The sequence below is a fragment of the Protopterus annectens genome, chromosome 4.part0 (assembly GCF_019279795.1).
Source record: "Protopterus annectens isolate FY-2018-M chromosome 4.part0, PAN1.0, whole genome shotgun sequence".
Taxonomy (NCBI): Eukaryota; Metazoa; Chordata; order Ceratodontiformes; family Protopteridae; genus Protopterus; species Protopterus annectens.
Genome location: NC_056733.1, coordinates 1760781530 through 1760807372, shown reverse-complemented (window position 1 = coordinate 1760807372; position 25843 = coordinate 1760781530).

The window sequence follows — 25843 nt, the reverse complement described above, 5'->3', positions numbered from 1 at the left end:
ACAGTCTGTAGGATACCGAGTACAGTGACAGAGCTTTGAGTCAGTCAATGTAGGACATGTAGTTTAGGCCTTGTATCCTTTGAGTAAGGTATCTCTATGGGAGTTCATTTGTTAAAATGTGTCTGGGCAGATGCATACTAAAGGGGGCATTATATTCAATGACTGGGATAATGAGGGCTGAGTAAAGGGAGGCAATGACATCCCTAGATCGAGACACAATCCCTTTGTTTATAAGCTGTGCACGATAGAAGCACTTTTTTGACAAAAATACTCACACTCTGGTCAAAAGTTAGGTCACTCTCCACATAAGTTCCCAAATCCCGAACAACTGGGTCAGTTCTTAGAAGAGTATTGTCAATGTGGTAGATCCCTGGGGTAGATAACTTCTCAAAGGATGCAATAATGCATTTTTTTCACATTTCATTTCAGTCCATGATTTTGACACCAGTTATTTCTTTGATACAAACTTTCCTGCAGGATGAATAAGTCATTTGGGGATTAAATAAATGCTCCTAGCTGACAACCATCTACAAACTTAGTCAGCCTGAGTTCTTTGGTATTGACTTTTACTTCAGAAAAGTAGATGCCAAACAGCAAAGGTACCAGCACAAAACCCTTGGGAACTCCACTGTTGACTGGTTTCCTTGTGGAGGTAACGTCCCCTATTTTGATTATCTGCATCCTATCTGTGAGCCAGCTGGCAATCCAGCGGGTGATCTAGGGGTTTATTCACAGTTTATTTATTTTATATTCATCCATTTCTTTGGTGACCTTTTCAAAAAAATCCATCAGGTTGAGAAAGCATGACCTGCTCTTGATGAATCCAAATTGAGACTGGTCTAGTGTTTGGAGGTTTCTTATTTCCTGATTGATTAATTCCATTATAAGTCTTACTTATGATTCTGTAATTGCCTGGGTTTGTTTAAGGCCCTCCCTTATGCCAGGGAATGACTGTAAGTGTTGTCCATTCACTCGGTACAAAACCCATATGGAGGCTTAGATTAAACAGTGTTGTTAGGAATGTGGCTAAATCATGCTTCATGCTATTTAACATGTATCCATGGATATTGTCAGGACCCATTGATGCAATATTTTTAGCTTTTGATAGCAGTTTTAGGACTTGGTCCTGTGTGATAGCGTGAGGTGAGTCAGTTTCAGGTATATTGTGAGGGACAGAAGGTAAAGTAAGATCTACATTTATTGGCCAATATGTCAGCTGTATCTTCAGCCTCAATGTAAGTAACATCATTCACAATCAGCTCATTGCAGTTTTGAGACTACGAACATAACCAAAAATTGCCTTGTGATTGTCTTTGGGTTGGATAACTATTTTAGCCTCAAACTTGGCTTTGGTGGATTTTATTAAGCTCCTGAGATGTTTGCTTCAGTGAAAAGGGCTCTAACATTTTAGGAATTGATCTTCATTTTCTTCTATTATAAAGCTTGTTGATATTATGGTTCCACCATATGAGTTTGCTTCTGGACTTTGCCCTGCACTTGTTCCTATGTAGTACAGCTGCATCTATGCAGCTGTTTAGATGCTGGTATATTGTGGTGGTGTACATTTCTCTGTATTCAATGGAGTTAACTGGGTTTGTTGGGGATTTGAAAATTGCTAATGTATCACCTAGGCGTAGGTAGTTTGTCTTAAAGAAATTTCTAAAGGCAACTTGGATGGAAGAGATCTCTGGTTTCAGTTTTATTTTGAAGGATATTGCTTTATGGTCAGGTCTAAGAAGTGATATGCAAGGGATGATGTAAGATGCTCCCATATTAGCCATGACAAGATCCAAGATGTTATTCCCAATAGTGGGTACTCTGACTAATTGCTCCATGGCATTTGTATTGACAAAGTCCGGGAATCTCTGTGCTTGTGCACTAGTGGTGGTATAGGATTCCTGCTTTATACAGGCCTCCAACTCTGACTCAAGATGCCCACTCCACCTATTTGGACGTCTTCATATCTATCAAGATTCAACCCTTAAACCTGATCCTGGGTGACTTTAACTATCCAACCACAGATTGAAAGAAATACTCATGCCAAAACACAAATGCCCAGAGATTCCTTGATTTTGTCAATGCAAATACCTAGAACAGTTGGTTGACACCCCCACAAGAGGTGAAAATATCTTGGACTTGGTATTAACCAACATGAGTAACCACTGCAGCACAGCATCCCTACAGTGTCATCATCCCTGGTAAGATCCGACCACAAAGCAGTCACTTTCGAAGTCACCATCTCCCCCGACCCCCCACCCCCCCAGCTAGGGTCAAACAAAAAACTTCTCCAAAGCTGATTACAACCTCCTGAGGGAAGGTGTAAACAGCTTCACAGCCCCCTCCCCCTCCACAGAAACTGGCACATATGTCCAAACTTACACCAAAGTACTAAATGAGCATTTATATAGCTGCATGGAATCAGGAATACCAGATAGAATTAAATCATCCTCCTCAAGGAAAAGTAAACCTGTCTGGTGGACATCTACAATAAATAAACTCTATAATAAAAGGAAAACATTTCTGTCCAGGACCAAGCAGGAACAGGTGTCTAATTGGAAGCAGTCTCTCCTTAGCCTAAACAAGCAAATAAGAGCACTGGTGAAATCCTCCAAAACAAACTTTGAGTCCAAACTGGTCACATCTACTAAAGACAATCATAAAACTTTCTTCACATATGTCTGCAGTCTCAAGGGAAGCACCCAGATCTGCTCAGAACTGGTTCATCAAGGACACCACATACACAAACCCTGTAGATATAGCCAACCTGCTGGCAGACAGTTTCAGTGAAAACTTTACTCTTCTATCCCCCATCAGTAAAACAGGACATCCCCAGTACCTGCCCACCTCCCCTTATCTCCAGGGAGCAAGTCATTACTGCCTCTCAAAGGCAAAAAATACAGCCTCCATGGGTCCCAATAACATCCCAGGCTGCATCCTACATGAACTCAGGCAGGAACTTGCAGCACCATTAGGCACCCTATTCAACCAAAACCTGAGTACTGACTTTGTCCCATCCAAGTGGAGGACAGCTACTGTCATCCCTTTGCACAAAGGTGGAGCGTCCACTGATCTAGGAAATTACAGACCCAGCAGCCTAACTAGCCTGATCTGCAAGGCCATGGAGCAGATTATCATGGACCTCATTAACAAGAACATTGGCAACCTCCAGGCACTTGATCCCACACAGTTTGGTTTTGTCAAGGGGAGGTCATGACTGTTAAATTTGTTTGACATCTTTGAGACAGTCACCAAGGCCATAGACGAGGGGAAGATGGTGCACACCGCCTACCTTGACCTGGCCAAGGCCTTCAATACTATTCCCCACTCAAGTATAATAAATAAACTCTCTTAACTAGGCATTAACTGGAGAGACCACAGAGATTCCTCACCCGGAGAATCCAGGGCCTCAAACATCTACCCTACATAAATAGGCTAAAAGCCCTGCCCCACTACTCAGTCTCCTACAGACTCCTCAGAGGTGACCTCTGTCTGGCATACAAAGTAATCTCAGATCCCACCCTGATGGGACTGCTGCATATTCGGAAGTCAAGCTCCACTCGAGTAATCCGCATGAGAGACCTCAACCTGGTCTGTGACATCAATAGGACTTGTTGGCGGGACAGATTTGTGTCCCAGAGACTCCCCCTTTTGTGGAATAGACTCCCTCTTCACATAAAGCAGAGTACCTCATTAAATATTTTTAAGTGCAATCTGGATAACTGGATGGGGAACAGAAAATACACCCCTGGGATTCCACCTATGTCCCTGCTGGACAGTGGCATAGGGTGCTGACTTATTGGAACATGGGCTAAATTCTTGGCTAGGCTTGTAAGGGCCTCAGGGCCAATAGTCTAATAAGTTCCTATGATTCTATGATCCTATAGCTGGATAGTTTAGATTACCTAGGAAAAAATATTGAGTTTAATACTGAGTGATTCTAGTTCTTGTAGATAGGAGTTGTTAATTAGATTAACCATTCTCCAGGGTACAATATGGTCATTATCCATACATGTGAGAACAATCAGAGAAGGTTATGTGTAGAAGATATGCAAAAAGACATGGTGGGGCTCTCAGTCATTCTAGCAAGCAAAGGAGAGACTCACTTACTTAGTGAAATACTGCCTCTACCTGACGTGGCACATAAATTTCAAATTAAAAAACCTTGCCTTGTCTCTGTGGCTAACAATACATTGCCACAGGCAACAGATTCAGTGCCTGTCAACCTATGAGATATGCAATCAGCCAGATTGCTTAGCAACAGATAGACTAAACCTACCTATCCCCCACCCCCTGCCTGGAGAATACAGGTATTGATAAGGAAACTTACCACCTCCGTTTTGTTTTATATAGCGTTCAAAAATTCCAAATGACTGTTGATAATGATATGATCTCCCATTGCAGGCAATTCAACTGTTCACATTTTCACAAGTACTCACATAGGGAATGAGTGACCACCATATTTTGACAGCTAATGCTTTTTCCTCCTAGATTTAGATTTTTACTCTAATCACTCAGTTTGTGACCTGCAATCATTTTATGTGGGACAACACACCACTAATTCCTATTAGCCATTCCCTCAGACTGCCAAATTAGCATGTTTCTTTGCCCACAAGACCACTCTCTGTGCAATGGTCCCTGTAAAGGGAAATCTTTAGTGATAGACCAGCCTCTGAATTAGAAAGGCTTAGCACAATATGGAAACCTACCAAGATAAGGCTTGCACATCATACTAAGCCTTTCTAAATCCTGGGGTATATCAGCTTCAAAGGGATTTTGGCCACCTATCTAACTGTAACAGTCTTCAAATCATCTGTCAGACTGAGATGCTATAAAATGGTACAGGCAACACTTCAGTGATGTGGTAAATCAACAAGCAGGGAGGTACTCATTACTATCCTTTCTGCTTCCTGACCATAATAATATGGGGCATGCTATAGAAATGAACCAACTCTTTAAGCCATATACAAGTCAGAAAAACAGACCAACATGCAACAATAGGCAGGAAAAATACAATCTCTAATGACTAAAGATGGACAAAAGGCAAGTCTTCCAAAGTTGGATCTGTACTGCTCCTGTGTAATTCATCTACTTTTATTCTACTCTTTTTTTTTTAACAGGCAGGCAGAGGTGACCAATGCTTTTCTCATCATTTGGAGTGAAGACCTAATGTTTACATCATGAGCTGCTGCTAAATTAAAATGAAAAAAGCTCAAAACAAACAAAAAAAATATTATTATAGCTCCGAACAAACATGGCTCATTATTCCATTACAAATACTGATAGCCCTGCTTATCACCCACTTCCATCATGAGAACTACAAACCATTTGCTATCCATCTCAGCAGCAAGAACAGCTTCCTGGAAAAAAAATAGAATTTTTATAGTTTCTCATCACTTAAATACATCTGTACAAAAAAAAATGGACTGGCAGTCAGTCCAGGATTGGTTTCATTCCTTATGCCCATTGTTTGTCTGGGATAGCATCCCACTCTCCCATGATCCTGAATCGGATAAAGTAGGAATCAGAAAATGAATGATGAACATTTAACACAGCTACTTTTCCAAGAGTGAATTCAGTTCCGCAGATGCATGCTGATTAGTTTTATAATTTCTAATAGTTAACATAAAAGCTAAAAAAAGGTAATGTATCTGGTTATTATCAGGAAAGTGAGAGCTGCCATATCTGAAATTCAAACTGAGGTAAACTTATTTGCTATTTCACAAGTGTGTGAAACTGTAGTAAAACAAAAGATAACATAAATAAATATTATTGTAATTTTTTTTATTTTGAATTGTACTTTGAATGCATATTAATTTTAAATAAATTACTAAGTCATACATAAATGTACATAGCAATATAGTGAACCATTTTATAAGTGCAATAATACAGAGTGAAGTGTGTGTATGGTATTGTCCCCCTCTCTCTCTCTCTCTCTCACACATACACACAAACACACACACACACACACACACACACACACACACACACACACACACACACACACACACACACACACCAGCATACCTCTCAATTGTACAGATTTTCGCAGAATGTCCAGATGTTTGCCTCATATTTTTGGTCCATTTTTCATAAAATTGGGGTTTTCTGGCAAATTAGTAGCAAATCATTAAAGACTGAAGTTAGAAAACAATGACAGACATTTGAATTTCAGACTTCATACCCTTCAGAAAATTCATGCTAATACAAATCCTGTTATTCTAGAGCAATATTTAAAAATTGTCCCTATTTTTGGGCCTTTGTTCCACTTTTATATATGGCTTTGTCCAGATTTCTTGCTCCAAGAGGTTGAGAGTATGACACCAAGGCTTTTAAGAATCTATTTTATTGGGTTAATGCCTCACAATACCTAAATATTTGGCAGTATTTACACCATACAGAGTACAGCATGTCTTATTATGTGCATTGAATAATAATAAAATTGATGATGTCCACATAACTGCCAATGTTATTCATGACTATAATAGTAATAATTGCAGTGTTTGTGAAGTTTACAACAGCTGCAGATGCAATCATTGAAAGCGGTTGGTTTCTGAAAGCCTAACTCGACAGCTGGATCCAGTTACAAATCAGCTTTACACAGAAATATTGTAGAGTAGTTTAAAGTAAGATCTTCATATTCCCACCAATAGTACTGAATCTCCACTGCATAAACATAAGCTACATGTCCAAGAGTGGGAGGGAAAATTGTTTTACATGCTGTGCAATATCCATGCCTTTTACACATTTTATTATTCTCTCTTTTGACTGATTTTGACAACAGAAATCATGCAAATCTCAATTCACTACCTGAAAATAAACTTGACAAGACATGCATCTGTTATTGGATAAAATGAAACCCAGACTGCATACATACATACATGCATGCAGATGTATTGCCATGGGTAACTGAGAAGTTGTCAATCAAAGTTACTAAGTTGCTGCAGCCTGCATCTATTGGCTTCCCTTCCTCTTTACCCAACTGTGTCCCAAGTATCCCATGCATTTTACATGCTTCATTGGATTTATTCTTCAATCCCAGTTCTGGAAGCTTAGTTCACCTATTCTCAACTCTCTCAATGAGGAATCATTAGGTCCAGAAAAAAGCTTTTACCCTCTCGTTGTAAGTTACACTACATTTTATCCTTCTATATCAATGTGATTAATTCAGAAGTTCTCTTAAGAAATGTAAGTATGCCTGCATGGAATTCTAATACCCTTCAGTACTCGCATATTATCACTTGCTTCTATTTCACTCTGATGACAGAGCACTAAATTACCCAGCCCAACCTCTCACATCATTTCCATCTTCTTGGCCTTCCTTTGTACTCAGCACTTTTGTCACTCTTGCTGTACGGTCTCCACAACTGGATATATTGCTCAGACTGTGGTCTTACCTGTGCTGTGTCTAGCAGGAACATCATTTCCCTGACCCTGGAGTTTAACTCTTTAATCATGCAGCTAATATTACTGCCAGCTTTCACTACTGTTTTTTTTTCTTTTTACTTCCTTCTAATTCACCCCCACCATAGTGATAATTAGTCTGGGAGCCCTTTTCTTGGCTGCCCACGCAGAGCTTAAGCACTCCTACTACATATCCAACACTTTTGCATTATTATTTTCTAGAGCAGCACTTAATATTTGTTAGCATTAAGCCTCTATCAGAAGTCAGCACAAGTTCGTAAGTCACCAAAGTCTCTTTTAGGTTATTATTCTTTCCTTCCCCCTCACCCAACACACATACACATATGTTGTTCCCCACTATTTAGTGTCAGCCAGTAATGGGTTTACTGTTTTCAATTGATGTATTTCACTTCATTGAATACTTTTATAATAAAACCATTAAGTCAATGCTGGCAGACAATTCCCCATTTTTTTCTTATAAGGGAACAAAAACCTACCCAATGCAGGGGGCTACACTTCCTGCAAACTGCTGGCAACTCTGAGTTCATAGGCTTATAAGTACTTACTAGGCTATTGAGACATGAAGATCTTTAGAAGCCTAGTAGTTTTTAATCTTTATATTTGTAGTATGAATTAACCAAAATTGAGCAGAACATTCCTATCCATAACAGATGCAGCTGCTAAACCAGGGTGAATTTACAGTTATCCATCCATTTATCCAGCTTACATTTGAATAGTGTAAGAGAAGTACTTTGATTTATGTGGACAGGAAAACGATTCCAAAGAAGCGGTATTCTCTGTCATACACATCTATCCTTACAATATGTCCTACTTATGCTTAAAAAGAGATATAGAGCTCTTGAGTGGGTGTCCATGCTCCCATTGGATTTGCAAATGTGCAGTAGGTCTGACAAGATAAGGTCTGTTGAGGTGCTGAACACAAGGTAGAGACTGGCCTTTAGTAGCCTGTATGACATTGGAAAGAGGAACAAGGCATTGAGATGTTATATCTTTTGGCTTTTCCCGGTTAGGGGTCGCCACAGTGGAACTCCGGTCCGCTAATGATTGGCAGTAGATTTTTACATACCGACTTACCAGGCCTGATGCAAAACCTTCAATGAAGGTACGCCCATTCACACATGTCTCCACACAGAAGACGCTTTAGCTGAGAATCGAACAGGACAACGTCTTGCTGTGAGGCGACAACGCTACCGCAGCACCACCACCGCAGCTTGAACAAGGCATTGAGATAGTTTGCATAATTTCTATGAATCAAGTCCTTGATTTTTGTATTTCAAAAGTGCTGTGGTTATTCAAGTTGTGTCAAATGTTTCGACAGGTGTGTACTGAAGGTGGCATCATACTCAGTGATCAGCCAGATGAATGTGAAGACAGTCGAATGTTCACATCCCTGGATCTGAACACAAAACTCGTCCCTTAGTAATAAGTTGTGCAATGAAAAAGCACTTTCTTACAAAAGTGAATACATAGTAACCCAAAAGGCAGTTCATAGTCTCCCTGATCTCTAATGCCAAGTTCAATTTTCAGGGTTGTGTTGCCAATGTAATAGTTACAAGGGATTTCTTGATTGTCAAAGGAAACTATCATAATTTCTTGTCATTTTGTTTTACTCCATGGTTTTGACAGCAGCTATTTGTTTCAGAAAGGCTCTCTTGGAGATCTTGGTATCCTCAGTGGAGTTTATGATAGCAACAAGTTTACAGTCATCTGCAAAACTGGTCAGCCATAAACCCTGAACAGGAACTTTGAAATCTGAGAAGTAAATGCTAAAGAGGAGTGGTCAAAGGACAAAATCCTGAGATATAGCACAAATGCCAGGGCTTTTTTGGAGAAGGTAGATTATTCCATTCTAATTTCCTGGGTTCTATTTGTGAGCCAGTTTGCAATCCTATGACTTACATAGAGACTAATATTTAGCTGGGATAGTTTATCTATGATACCCGCGGTGGTGGTGCTGCGGTACCATTGTCACCTCACAGTAAGATGCTGTCCGGTTCTATTCTCAGTTAGAGTGTCTTCTGCGTGGAGACATGCGTGAATGGGCGTACCTTTGTTGAAGGTTGTGCATCAGGGCTGGTAACTCGGCACGTAAAACTCAACTACCAATCATTAGTGGACCGGAGTTCCGCTGTGGCGACCCCTAACCGGGAAAAGCCGAAAGACACAAGACTTGAGTGTGAGATAGTGCTGAATGCCTTTATGAGATCTAGATATGCAATATATACTGATTTACCCATTCCTTCAGTAACTGTCTTGAAGAAGCCATCCAGGTTAAGTAGGCAGGTTATGTCCTTAACAAATCTGAACTTGCTTGTATCAAGAGTTTGTGGTAACTTATACAGCTGGTCAGATTTATAGGTCTATAATGTCATGTGTCTATTAAAGTCCCACCTCTCTGCAAGAGGATGACAGTTAATGTCCTCCATTAATCTGACACAAAACCTGTTTGGAGGTTGACATTGAATAATCTCTGCAGGGGGTTTGACAAGTTCTGTTTCAGGCTGGCCAGTAAGCAGCCCAGTATATCTGACCCCACAGAAGCAGTGTTCTTGGCCTCTGATAATACACTGAAAACTTGTTCAATGGAGATTTGAGCAAGGTGTCATATGTGGCTATGAGATCTGGGAATATCGGTCGGGAGACAGAGCCTCAGCTTTTTGGGACAAATTATAAATTCTTGAATAAGTTACCCTTTCATCTATCAGTCTTGACAGAATGGGCTTTGGTGAGTCAGACCTTGATAGACTAACATATTGCTATGCTACATCCCCAATGTTATGTCTGACATTATCACATCAAAGGTAGCAGATCCAACACTGACAGTCACGGTAAAATAATAGTTATCTCTCTTTCCTAGACAGCTCTTACCAGCACACTCTGCCTTCTTTTCCAGACTTATCTTCTGCACAGTTTCCTAGCTTTTCTCTGCCTTCTGCCATGATCAGCTTCCCTTGTCACACCCTCTGCAAGATGGAGCCAAAGGCCTTGCAGAATTGCAGGTTAGTTGGCAGACACAGCTGTATGTTTACTTTTATTCTTCATGTCAGTGTAGAGGTGCACAAAAGAAACATTTCCCAGGAGACAGAAGCACAACAATCATCCACCATAACATCCATCATAACATGTTATTGACACTTTAAAATATATTTTACTAAATAAATCCCCATAGCCTCTGTCAGTAATTGAGATAACACCAGCATCACATCTTCATCACATATTCATCATCTTCATCATCATCACAACTCTTCTGAAAAGCACACATTTTGTATATTAATGTACCCAGCTGCACTCAGGAAAATTAAACACAGGCTACATTCTACAGTACTTATGCTGACAGATTTGTCATAACTAAATATGAATTGCACTGTGAGTAACTTTGAGGGTGTGGAGCAGCATGGCAGCTAGATAAGCAAGTCTGGCATGTTTGACAACTTTAGGAATATGATGTCCCAGCCTTAGATTTAAAGCAGATAACACAAATTTAAAGGCACAAAACAAATCTCACGTAAACATTCATGAACCTTTTGAAAATTTTGTTAAAAACCTGTACTGTGCTTAACTTCATCTGCCTTCCCACATCTTTGTAAAAGTAGACAACATAACTTGGTGATAATATGTAGATTATAGATCTACATCAGAGTAATCATAGTTAGTTTATTGTATTGTAATATGGGGTTATGTGCAGATGCAAAAGTCTGTGGATATGCCCCATGTCTCCAACCTTAGGACACTGCAAAATAAAACATTTTTGAAATAAAACTATGCACTTTGATGTTTCTTACTTTTAAGAAAACCAAATACTGTCTCTGATTTTAGAGCCTGTGTTTTCTGAAAATGCTTGGAAGATCCATTTTAAGTTCAGTCAGACATACAGTTCAAGTACCAAGGGGAGCTGCTTTGTTTTCTGGGGTTCATCCAGCACAACCACATTGGCTTGCCCCAGTGGGACTATGTGGCAAGTGGCTGGAGGAACAAAAAAATGTAACTAACTAACTAGCTAACTTGCTCACTCACTAATGGCAAACACGGTGTTCAACAAAACTGTATTCTCCCGCTTCCTGCACTGCAAACAATAAAGTCTCCAAAGTTCCTAGATGGCCAAAAGCAGTAGTGTCAGATGTCAACAGCCTTAATATCATTAGTTCTTCTTTGACAAAGTGTATCTGCCTTCTGTCCATCTGACAACTTCATTCTCTGAAATAAAGTTAAACACAAACACTTTTAATGCTAATACTATATTGCACTGGTTATGAACCGCAGTGAAGAAGTGTAGTGGAACAGAGGGGAAAAAAAAAAAAAAAAAACAAAGGGAAGATGAAGTACTTCTTCACATGTCTGCTTCCTCCACATCTCCTTTCCATCAGTGTCTTTCTGTCTTATTCACTTTATTTTTTCATCTGTCAGTCTTTGTCTACCTTTCCCCGTCTCCCTCCTTGTATGAGCAAACCACAGTTCATGGAAGAAGCAAGAGTTTAATCATACTGGTTCTGCTGAAGGTGTGCAGCAGAAAAAGGGACTCGGTGGAAAACCTCATTATGTATAGCAGTGTATAAATTGGGGCAATATTTACCAAACTAAAGTAACAGCATTTGCCTATATTTGTCAGCAGTAACAGACCACCAAGAGAGCTATGTGTGCATTCCATGAGACCACAAAGGGAAGATCAGGGGGAAAGAACTATCTAGGGTACAGTTAAAACTGCTCGTTGTCATATGAAAAGTGCTATGCAATTGTATATAAAGACTGTGAACAAGTAAAAAGAAAGGTACAAGTTGTCGATGTACGTCAGACTCATGAACTTGTACTTATATTTCATGTGCCACTTTGTGCTAAGAACAAAACACATGCAAGGATCCAAATATAATGCAGGTATTAGAAACCTTGCTTTCTTTCTGACAACATTTTGGAAACATTTTCATCCTTTTCATTGCCTTTAAGGTACTTAAAATTAAATAGTCCATCCTGAGAACAGCCACAACACCTACTGTTAACATCCAGTAATAGCAAATCAATTTTAGCAAAGATAAATACTTCACCAGCCAGAAAAGAACATCTGACAATGGTGGGTCCTCAGAATGCTAAAGGTAGAAGTATTGGCACATAACACTACTCTGAATACATAGTACAGTGAGTCAGTCACAGTTACTGTGTAACAAGGAATTGACAGTAGTGCCAAGTTTTTGCTGAGGTGGAAGCTTTGCTGTACCCCTCACATATGGTGCTGTACCCTCTACACCACTCTTACTTTCTTATTTCCGCACCATAGTCAAAGGATGTTAGAAAAAAAACAATATAATTGATCTGACATTTAAAATTATGCATCCCCAGAGTGAGTCTAAGGAAGGCATAATCCCCCTCAAATCTTCCCCACCAGGTTAATCAGAATGTAATGCACCATCTGGCATGCACTTCTACAAACATCTTGCTCAGCAACAAACTTCCAACATTTTCTATGTAAAAAAGACTATGTGCCTTTCCTACCAGAACAGGCTAAAAACTCTCCTCTCCTTTTTTTTCTCTTTGTCATACTGGTTCCTAAGTGATGATCTCTGCATTGTCTTCTGAGCTATGGCACATCTTTTCATATTAGACTTACTCCAGTTAAAAATACAGATAATACTAAAATCACTCACAGAACCTTCAAACTTCATTGCAACATAAACAGCTCTAAAATAGATAAGTTCCTTACTTAAAGAATCCCCTACATATGGAACAACCTCTCATTGCATGGCAAATAATGTAATACAGCAGCTTCTTTAAAGCTCTCCTCTGATGATTGACTGGGCAAGTGCAAATTTACTCCTAGATAAAGAGTATGTTCCTGATTGAGTAGGATGGCAAACCATACCATTAAGCTCTCCAGGTTGCATGGCTAGGCACTATGTGGTCATCTAGGTTGCCTCCTCGTAAGAACCAATGAGCCTATAAAATACTGGTTATGTAAGGGGTGTAACCCCCATCCCCACACTGGTGGATTTATATGGGCCTACAGCCTGCAAAGCACTTGTAATTTCAGTGCTCAGTATCTTATCATAATCCATAATGCATGGTTTCTCCTTATTAGGTAATTTGTGAGTAGTGCTACTGACATTGCAGACACTGCTGTCATGGTCTGCCCCTATTTTGGAGTGGATGCTCCAGTCTCATGCATATAATCTTCATTAGACTAATCTTTGCTATTCTTGGACATCCCTACACTGGCAAATGTTCAGGAATAGTGAAACCCCTTTAAGAGAAGGTTAGTACTTCTCTGGCCAGGTCACTGACTGCATCCAACAACAGAGGATTCTCTGAACGTCAAGGGTGGAGATATCAGCTCATGCAGCTGTAGTCTTATGACCTGGAAGAAATTAGATTGTCAAATATTTGCAACAAAGTGAACTGCTGGTAATATAATGTGTTTTACAAGGGGGGAGCCCCCCAGCATCCCCACACCCCCCCTGCTGTGTTATTCTCATGCCAAGATTATACAGTCTTGAAGATAAGAGCAGTAAGAAGGGTTTTGCTTTTGTCTCTTATACCCCTTTTCACCCTGTTATCATTATTTGCACTCCGAGGTCACATAACTGTAATATTTCACTAGCTGGAAGGTACAATTACTTCTTGTTAGGTAAGCAAGTGTAATGCTAGCGGTGTTGCGAGCATTGCTATCAAGAACTGCTAATATTTTCAGATTTGTGGTTCTAGTCTTGTACAGATGATCTTTGATATATCAGGTGCTACTGGGTGCAGCCTAGAGAGAAACAGTCTGTAGAAAAATGACAAGCACAGTCCACTTTCATTAAGTGCTGCCAGAGAGAAGATGGAGTTACATCTTTTCCCTTTGGCGCACACTCACAGACCTACTTTACTGCTATTCAATAACACAATGGCAAGAAATGTTTCAGTATCTTTAGCAGCTTAAGTAATAATTAAAAAAATATTTCTTAGTGGATGGTAGAAAGAACACTTTCCTTATGATCTTGTAAAGTGATTGTGAGCTGTTTGACCAGATGACTATTTACTGACTCATACAGCTGATTAAACAAAAGGTGAGGTTACATCAGCAAAAGGCAGAAGAGCATTAGGAAACAGAAAATACCAGGAATGTATGTGCTGCTATGCACAGATAATACATGGTCAGCTGACTTTTTTTCTTACGTTGGCAGACAAGCATTTAAGTAACATGACATCTTTTTTTCCCCTGAAGCCATAACAAATGAAAGCTTCATGAACTCCACACTTAGGTGAACAGAAAAAGATTACAATGAAACCAGAAAGATTTATTCATATCACTGCAAGGACCCACACATTCCCATGCAAGGAACTTCACCACCTATTCCCCCATACCTCTCAACCTCTTAGAGCAAGAAATCTGGACAAAACCATACATAAAAGTGGGGCAAAGGCCCAAAAATATTGACAATTTTTAAATATTGCTCTTACAAACTTGGAAAGTTGATAGAATAACAGGTTTTGCATTAGCGTGAATTTTCTGAAGGGCATGAAGTCTGAAACTCAAATGTCTGTCATTATTTTCTAACTTCAGTCTTTAATGATATAGCACTAATTTGTCAGAAAACCACAATTTTATGAAAAAAAAATATATGAAGCCAAAATCTGGGCATTCTGCAAAAATCTGTACAGTTGGTATAATTCCCCCCTTCCCTGAGATAATCATCATCAAACTGATGCACCTTAGGGAAAGATGAATTTCTATTGCACTGATTACCATAAGTGAAGTGCATTTCTACATTCATAGGTTGATAGCTTCATAGGTGGTCACTGGGCTACTAACCCGAAGGTCTTTATAAGCCTAGCCATGTGTGCCCAATATAATACTAGACAAAATCAATATAAATGATCTTGTCTAAACTCAAGATCTTAGTTAGCAATGACTGCCCATATCTAGGAGCATCATAGGTGAAATCTCCAGCAGGATTTTATGGTTTCTTATACAGTCATCCAGGCTACATTTAAACAGGGTCATAGAGGGGCTTTGTTTGATGTGAACTGATAGCCTATTCCAGAGGATTGGTAACCCCTGAGAGACATATCTATCTCTCCAGCAGGTCCTACTTATGCTGCAAGCCAGGTTAAGGTCCCTGGAGCAGGTGTCCCTTGTCCAATTTGACTTGCAGATGTGCAGCATTTCCATTAGGTTTGGCTCTAAGATTGCTCTATAGGCCAGGCACAAGTGTCCTCTAAGTAGTCTATATGCTACTGAGTACAGTAACAGTGACTTCAGTCTGTCAATGTATGACATGTGCTGGAAACCCTGAATATTCTTTGTTAGAAATCTCTGAGGTCTCTCAAGTTGCTGCACGTGCCTGGTAAGGTACATGCCAAAGGGAGCATTGTACTCAATTATTTGCCTGATGAGGGTCGAGTACAGGGGTGTTATGACCTCTTTCACTCTTGAGGCAATGCCTTTGCTAATGAGGTGTGCAACATAGAGTGCCTTCCTTACCACAGTAGACACATTGGGGGGGGGGGGGGGGTAAAAGTTTAGGCTACAGTTAACTTGCATTCCCAAGTCTCTCACTACTGAGTTGTGAGTCTGCAAGGATATCATTTTTACCATAGGGGATAATAATGCATTTTTAGTATTGAGTTTGAGTCCATGGCTTTGGTACAAATCACTGGTTTGTGTAAGTCCCTCTTGAAGTATATTGACATCATTTCAGGATTTAGTGATTGCAACTAATTTGCAATCATCAGCAGACTTAGTCAGCCACACCCTCTCTGTTTTGGCCTGATCATCTGAAAAGCATATTCCAAACAATAGTGGGCCCAGCACTGACCCCTATGGATCCCCACCGGTGATAGGTCTGCTGGTTGAGGTACACTTTGAGTGTGATCTGTTGGTGAGCCAGTTACCAATCCACTGGATGACATAAGTGTTGATATTCAACTGGGAGAGTTTATCAATGATGCCAGAATGTGAGATTGTGTCAAAAGCCTTGGCTAAGTCAAGGATAGCTGCATGCACAGATTTGCCATCATCTATGGCTCCGGTGATGTTTTCAAAGAAGTTCACCAGGTTTAACAGGCATGACCTGCCTTTGACAAAACCAAAGTGCATTGGATCAAGGGTTTGGAGATCACCTATATCCTTATCTATAAGGTCTGTGATGATTTGTTCCATGGCCTTACAGATAAGGCTGGTTAAGCTTATGGGTGTTTAGTTCCCAGGGTCTGTTGCCATACCCCTTTTATGAAGGAGAATAACGGTTGCTGTTTTTCAATCAGCAGGTTCAAAACCAGTACTCAGACTGTAGTTGAAAGAGTACCTAATGGAGTTGCTAACTGTTTTAGACCATTTAAAATGCAACCTGGGATGCCATCTGGTCCCACAGAGGCTGTGTTTTTGGCCTTGGAGAGAGCATTAATGACTTGCCCTTTGGAGATGCAAGGTGGGGGAGATGTAGAGGGAATGCTTTGTGGAATGTTAGGAGGGGACAGGAGGGTGAAATTTTCACCAAACCTGTCAACTAATAGGCTAGCTATTTTCACAGGATCAGTGTGTTTGATGCAATCCACAGCTAGTTCAGTACACATCTGGGTCCTACCTTTTAGGTTACGGATATAGCTGGAAAATGTCTTATGGTTATTCTTAGCTATGGTTGCTAATTTTTTTTTTTGAAGTTGCCGTTAGAAAATTTTACAAGTTGTCTTGTTTGTCATTTCAAGCAGAGGAGAGTGTTCTTCCATTGCTAGGGCCTGTCTTTTTTTTCTTAGACAGCAAATTCTTCCTCTTGTTGTATAACTTATTAATGCTAGATGTCCACCAGGGAGACTTGTTTTTTCTTGAGGATCTTGTTTTGATCTTATCAGGTACAGCCGTGCAATACATTTGTGTAAGTGTTTGTACATGGCATTCATTTATACATTAGTATAGTTTTCAATAACATTTGTGGGAACAGGAGTTTGGAATTATTTATGCTATCTCTTAGGAGGGTATAATTAGCTTTGGTAAATTGTTTTTAGCCTAATTTCACCTAAGAGGGGTTCAGGTGTTATACCTACTTCAAATGTGACTGACTTGTGATCAGATATAACCAATGAGGGTCCTATACTTGTGGTGGTGCAATTGTCACCCATGTTGGTGAGGACCAGGTTGAGAATATTTGAGCCCCTTCTGGGGTTGCATACTATTTGTACCAGGGCATTAATGCTAACAAAGTCTAGGAACCTTTGTGTGAACATGTTGTTACTCATATAAGTTTCCCAGTCAATGGAGGGATAGAGGAAATCGCCCATGACTAGAGTGATTGGTTGTAACTTGATTGACTCAAGTAGGTCCAAATAAACAGCATTGGTATCTTGGTTTATTGAAGGTGTCCTATAGCTAATGATGACTTGAAGAGGGTATTACTCACAGTTAGTTGAACTTGGAGTAACTCCATGGAGTTTTCCTGTCTAACCAGTCTAAAGGTGTATTTATCTTTGATAAAGATAGCTACTCCTCCTCCTTTGGTTCTCACACTTTAATTTTGCAGTCTGAAAGTGTGGAAGGAATTGTAAACTTGCAAGGCCAGGGTACTCTCTGCAGCCCTGAACTAAGTTTCTGTCACTGCACAGACATCAACATACTCCAGGGAAAGGAGTGCTTCCAAAGAGTGTAGTTTCTGACTTAAACCCCTAGCATTTAGCAGCATAGCCTTTATCTGTGAGTGATATTTTCATGTCAGAAATGTTGTTCTTGAGACCTTGCTTAAAAAAGGCACTATGGGGGAGGCAAGTGACTTAGCCAGCAATCAAAAGCCTAGAGGTGACAGGTGAAGACCATGTGTGGCAAAACAGCATGGTCTATCAGCCATGTCATCATAGGCTGACAGGAACTGGATCCCCTTAGAATGACACCAGAAACTAAGCCAATTGTTGAAGTCAATCATTTTTTGTTTATATTGTGGTAGCATCCCGCTGTGGTGCAGCGGTTAGCGTTGTTGCCTCACAGCAAGAGGCTCTCCCATTCAGTTCTCAGTTGGAACACCTTTTGTGTGGAGTCTGCATGTCCTTCCCGCAGTCGAGTGACATTAAAGACATGCAGGTAGGTGTGTGCTGAATGGGTGTGCCTTCCTTGAAGGTTGGGCATTGGGCTGGCAACTCAGTACAGTAAAAATCCACTGCCAATCATTAGTGGACCAGAGTTCCACTGTGGCGACCTTTAACTGGGGAAAGCCGAAAGACATTACTTATTGTGGTAGCATCGTAGGTTAGGGTAGAATATTGCTCAAGCCTAGGGACATACCTGCTTGGGACACATATTCAGAGAGTGCAATCATGTCTCTCTTCACATAGTCCTGTGAGGTATGTCTCAAGTCATTCACACCAACTTGAACTATAAAGGTGTGATAATGGTACTTGTTAACAGACCTGAGTGCATGTGTGATCTGATGTATCCTGGCACCCAATAGACAGCTGAGCATAACCTTCTCCTTGTCCAGTCTGGTGAGTGGGAAATCTGTGTGTCTCACAATGAAGTCAACAATGACTAAAAAATGTGATTTAGATGTGCTTTGCCTTAGCAGCTTATTTGGTGAGACACTGGTGCTTGTGTTTTTATGTGTATTGAGTGCTGTAGGTGCTGTATTAGGTGAAGCATGTTTGTGCTTGGAAGGTCTCTGGTGTTTAGGCAGGTTTCTGGTGAGTACCTCCACATATTATGGTTTATGTGTTGAGCCATGGTTTGCATAGGAGGTGTAGTATGTGAGCTGACAACCTGTTCAGTGTTACTATTCTGTGCACAAGAGAGCAAGGATTCCAGATTCTTAGCATAGATGGATTTCTTACAAATTGCACTTGGGTGATTTAGGAGGCTACACTGCCTCAGGATACCCATGTCAATCAGGCTGGTAGGGGAAATGGAGGGAAACTGACCATCCATTATGCTAGGTTAAATCCAGTTTTCACAGTGGGGAGAGAAAATGGAGGGGTGTGGTATAACAGGGTGCTATAAAGGGGGTCTATACTAATGGGGTCCTCTATAAAGGGTCTATACTAGCAGGGGTTCCCTAAATGGTATGAGGGTATTGTAGATTTGCTGGTTTTGGGACTGTTTAAGGAGGAAAAGTGCAGCTGAGGTGCTTTCTGAGCAGCTAAGTGCAATTTAAGGACTTCTCAGCCAGATCATGGGCAGCTACTAAGGGAAAATTTACCTACTGAAGTTTTTGCGTCTATAACCACTAATGGCTACCCCCAATGTATGGGGCTTATGTAGCAACAGCACGCAAACTGAATTAAACTATTTAACCAATAAAAAAGCTCAAGACTGAGCCTTGTGCTAGCAACTTTCAATCAGATGAGTCCTAATTGCACTCTCCTGCCACAAGGGTGCAGGGTCCCTTTCCAAAAAAAGATAGTCTGGTTCAGTGCTCAATTTAACAGATAGAACCAGATTCAGCAGGTCTTAATCTAGTCTGTGCTATAGCAGACAAAAAGTGCAACATATCAGCAAGAACAGTTTCAATAAATCAGCGATATAGCAAAAATACAGTGAAAAGTGCAAGATACAGTATAAAATCATACTTACAGTTAGCAGAATGCAAAAGATTCCTTGGATTACACAGATAAATACAGCAGAGCATTCACTAAGTGTATACAAAATAGCATATCACAAAGATGGACCAGTATCATGATGTTGCATAAAAATGCCCACCTTTCTTCATGTATTCATAATAGAGTTCATGATGATAGAAACTATAAAACTTCCTTGTCTCATGCCACAGATTCTATCTTATCATGGTGGAACCCAAAGCATTTCCAGCAAATCTGAGAAATATAATAGGTCTGCCTCAGGGCCTCTTCCTACTGGGCTTTGTGCGTGGAGCACGTCCAATTGTAGTCTGACAGGGAACATCCATTCTTAGATGCCAAAATAGCACCAATTGGCTCCTCTCAGTCTAATGTAGTGGTGGTCCTAATGCAAGGTTGTCTGAGACCACTGAAGCCTATTATTCTGTCATGGAAAGGAATCCCTATGATACCATTGAGAATCCTCATTTCCACAAGTTGTACTCACAATTTCATTCCTTTAGTCATAAATGAGGTGAGGATGAATGCTGACCAGTAAAACTGCACATACCAGATATGTTCCTGCAAATGGTCTATTGTGATCAATGTGCTATCCTGGTAAACAAACTAAAAACATAAATAAATAAAAATGCCAACACTAACAACAGCATGTCCTCTGGACAAATCCATTTGTCACTCCCTGGATCTGTTGTGTTAGGACTTCTCAACAAGATGATAAGGCACCAAAAGTCCTCCATTAAGAGCAGCTGCCCTCTCTCTTTTACCAGAGAAGAATAGTTTTGTCTTTTTCAGCAAAGTAAAATGGTCAAAGATTTTCAGGTGTGGATAGCCATCCTAATCACTTCAAATTCAGAAATGATCATCCAGGTCCATGTCATAGGTCCTGGTATGGTAAGGCCAAAATAACATCATCACCATATACAAAAACAGAGTAATCCATCTCTGTTCCCAAAGTTTTTACCACCCATCTGAGACTGACTCTTGATTTATTATCCATGAAAATAATGAGCAACAGAGAGAAATCATGGATCATGATCTCCAACTTGAAAAAAGTCTGACTTTATGCCAAAGATTTGGATGCAAAAATGTGGATGGAATTCTCATTATATTCATATAGGGACTAAATAGCACACAGGAGCATCCCAACAACCCGATTACTACATACTTCCACAGGACCTCATAAAGTACATACTTAATCACATTCAGTAAACAGCATACTCCCAAGAGTCCCTCACATAGCTGTGCAAGGTTAACTCTCTGATCCAATCTTCCATGATGTGGAAGGAATATATGCATTGTTTTACTCAAAAAGGCAGCAGTCACAGATCAGTGGCAACTCTGAAAGATTAAAACCTTTTCCTGTTCTTCTTACTTGAAAACAAATGCTGCTTATCAGCTTTTCTCACAAATCAGATGGACATAAACCCTTTGCAGTTAAAGAATGGAAAAAAAATCTTTGCTAACGGGCTCTAACCAACAACTTTTAAGATAACAAGAAAAATCAATGTTAAAGAAAAAAACAACCTTAAAGTAAAACAAACTAAAATAAAATAACAGAATAAGAGGGTATTTAAAAGTGGGTTGAAGAGTTACATCTACCAAGCATTTATACACTATTGATGAACATTTTGCAGTCTTTACTTAGCACAGCTTGCATGAGCTCAGTCTTGAGGTGCAAAATGATTTGCCAGAGCAATTTTAAAGCCACCGTAAATTCTTACAATAAGTCCTCCCATTGTCAGCATTGCCCAGAATTCAACATCTTGTAATTCATGGTTTATCTCACCTCTGGTATCCCCATTTGGCTTCTACATGTATCAATACACTAGGCACTAATCACTGTTCAACCATAACTCCTTGGTGAGCCCCACCAAATAAGGCATTTAAAATGGTCTTTTCAGATCCAGTGTTCCAGACTTATTCAGAATACAGTCAAGGTCTTACTGGTGAGTGAAGTTAAACCAGTCTCGCCTAAAATATCCATTTGAAGTTTGCATGAACCTCTCACAGTTCATTTGGATATCGCAGGTCTGTCTGGCCAGTGGCCTGTCTGACAAGTCCAACTTGCCATCAGGGTTTGATCATTTGACATCTCTGTCCTTGTCTTTACCTAGGTATCCAGAATGGTTATTCTGCTGTTGGTTTACAATTCACAAAAGGAATGAACTGGCCAAGCCTTTTTGACAAAATTAAACTCCTTCATCTCTGATTTCCACAGGAATTAATTTCTTGTGTGGTTTCAAAGTGTGTTGGCAGTGATTTCTTTCTTTTGTGAGACTTCTCCCTTATTTATATCTGTGCAGTTGAGGAAATTGTCATATATAAGCTCAGGCTTGGTGAGAGGTTGCCCCCTTGGAAAACAATGAATGAATTTAACTTGTCAAAGAGTTAATTTCTCAAGCAGTTTTGCTTGGGAAGTTGATTCCTCAGAAAGTTTTAACTCATGAACTTTGGCTAGAAGCATCCAGAACATTTGGCTTTAGGTATGACAACATGACCTTAATGTCTATCAGTAACCCTTGGAATGAACTGCTCTTGTACCACATATAGTCATAAGCCTCTTTGCTTTCAAAGACTCTGTTATGGAAGTTCTACCCTTTAACTCACCACTCAGGTTCCAATCAAGGAGGATTTTCTCCCAACTCACACCCCTACGGCCATCTCTATCATACCCAAATAAGACTAGAAAGTCAGTAGAAGATGGTCTGTTGAGCACATCATCCACCCTCTCCAAGAAGGCTGGAGTGAAGCTATCTACAGTTTGTTGGACTGCATTTCCATTCAGCTCCAGTTAAAATCATTTTTAATTATCCTTTCTAAACCTTCAACCATATCTTGAGGACTAAATTTGCTTAATAAATAATCCTTTGATTACCACTAAGCATAATATTAATCATTAGTTTGCCTTTCTGTACCTGGAGAATTTCTGTCTGAGAGTGTGGTCAGACTCCTGCTCTGCAGATTCTCCTCTTATGGATTGGCCAATTAATCTATAACAAACTCGTGAATTGTCAGATAATATATATATCCATCCCACTCCTTTCTCAAATATTGTGGGGGATATAATAGCAATTTAATCTGTAATCTCCCCTTGGATTCATCTCAAAAATTATAGGAGTTTGCTAATGCCTGCACAAACTTTCTAGAAACTGTAATAAACATCCAGGCCACATAGGTAGCAGAGTTCTCAGGTCAGTTTGTGAAGCATGAAAGAAACATCAAAGAAGTAATGAGGAAAGTATGAGTACTTAATCTCCCCTTGGATTCATCTCAAAAATTATAGGAGTTTGCAATGCCTGCACAAACTTTCTAGAAACTGTAATAAACAGCCAGGCCACATAGGTAGCAGAGTTCTCAGGTCAGTTTGTGAAGCATGAAAGAAACATCAAAGAAGTAATGAGGAAAGTATGAGTACTTAAACAATTGACAGGAGTAACACTTTATGATTTACAGGCCTCATCAAAAATGCAAAGGAAATACCATGCACCTTTTCAGACATGACCTGCGCTACCATAAGCAAGGACACTAGTCATATACAGAAGAAATTACACTATCACAGATGCATACGTATACATTTGTATAGCACATTCTTTCATTTTTATTTATCTTTTTACATTTTGTAGTACACTTTACTATAGAAGAAATAAAGTGACTAATATCTGATGAGAAAATCACCATTACATATAACCATCACTTGAATCAATTTATGAAGATTCCCATTTCAGTATATTGCCATAATGAGGAGATAAAATTATCTACCATATCCAACAAGTATTCCAGAATAACAGGTGTTCTGAAAGTTCTAGGCAATCATAACAAGAATGTGTATCTCAGGTGGCATATGCAATGACATGACAGCTCATTGAACATGTTGAGTAATGAGAAATCAAAGGCAGGATCTGCCAACTTTAAGAGTGTATCTTTCGGTGGGAAGCTATCAAATAAGAAAGCTGGCAAGGAGGGTGGAGCAGTCTGTGTTGCTTTTGAGTCCCTGTCAGGACTGATAGTAGCAGGTCATCTCACTGGATACAAAACTGACAGCCCATACTACTTGGCAGACATTTTGGTGATATAGACATAGGTACTCTGCCCATTCAGCTATTTTAATTGCTGTTGACTTTAGTGTAAGTCTCAGTTCCATAAGGAATAGGGCAGTGCCTTCTTCATAGACGCATGTATATTAGCAAGAAATTGTTTTTGGGCAATAAAGCAACTGTACCTTAATTATGTATGGACAGAACTCTATCCTCAAGAACAGAGGTATAGCTAGCTATTTTTCCATCCAGAGCTATTCCCTGATCTGACACCTCTCCTCACAAACCTCCTCTCCATGGACTTGAGAAACAAAAAAAGCTATTTTCTACTTTTAAACTGCAGCAAGCTACTTGCAACATTTCTAGCAAGCAGTTGCTACGGTTTACCCCAAACTCTGAGTGCTACAGCACTTCACTTTCAAGAAAAAAAGGACTTTTTTACTTTTAAACTGTGGCAAACTACAGTTTAACCATAACCTGAGCTCTACAGTACTTCAGTTCTGACTGAAAATGTAATACCAGTATTTTTCCAGTATGCACTGAAGATCAATCAGGATCTGCCGATCCTGCAGTCTAAATCTTTGATCCCAAGGTGGTTGCCCCCTTTGCCCCACCCAAGCTACATCTCTGTTTAAGAGAATTCATTTACTTTTAGCCTTACAAAAGGAGTCCAAAGCATGGAACTTTGGAAGGTGGCTTTCCCAGTTTCTAAGAAGATTATTATGTCATCAAGGTAGGCAATGAGATATCTGATATTTTATTTAAGGACCCTATCCATTAGCTTCTTGTAGGCTGCTGCCACTCCATGAAGTCCAAGTAGCATGACAATATAGTAAAACAGGCCATGAGATACAGAGAACACCCTCTCACTTTGGTTTCGGCTTTGGTTTTGGGGACTAATAGAATTTATCAATAATCACTTAAATCAAAATTATTATAGCTGATTGCAAGGAGCAGAGTCTGTGAGCTTTGAGGTAGTGATGTTTTTTTCTCTGTTTCAGTATTGCTTATAGTGAGGAATTATAAACACCAGTGAGGAAGAGATGACATATTTATTTATGTATTTATTTATTTATTCATAAGCATTTCTATTAGTTAGGATGGCACACCGATCCATGTTGATCATTTCAGGTTTGGCCCATCATTCCAAGTTAAAACAAATTGGTTTTGGGGAGACAGGAGATAATAACGTCTTGATGTTTATAATAACATATTATAGCCAGAATATTTGTATGTGCAGCAATTACAGGGTATTGAACTGATTTGTTGTAGGCTAGTGTTGATGTTATTTTTGTATGAGTGGATTTTAAACAACTCTGTAATTATGATGCTTCAATTTTACTGGGTTCAAATACAAGAAAAAAATCCAAAGACAAGCCACGAACCACTCAAAATACACTGGATTTATTGTTGATAAAAACAAGATACAAACGTAGGTTAAGCGCTTTCATCTAAGTATATAGACTTCATCAGAACGCTGAACCAAATAAAATACACTCATTATATAGTTGAAAACCCGCCAAAACCTAATGCTGATGAATTAATTATTCAATTAAAATTTTAAAACAACTATGATATAAAATCAATAATTAAATACTCATAACCCTTGTAATCAAATCGCTAATGTATACAAAATCAACATTACATGTCCTGTATAAAATAAAATCATGTGAATCCACAAATGAATGTCATACATATAATAATGCAACCTTTGTACTTTGTATAACTTTGTAATACATATTCCCTTGACATAAAGGAATAAAATCCAGTATAGTGCTTCAGGCTCTGATAAGAGGCTTAGTGGGAATAACGTCGTTTAGTCCTGGTAACCTAGCAGCATTGAGCTTCAGTTGCCATTTTATTTCTTTTTC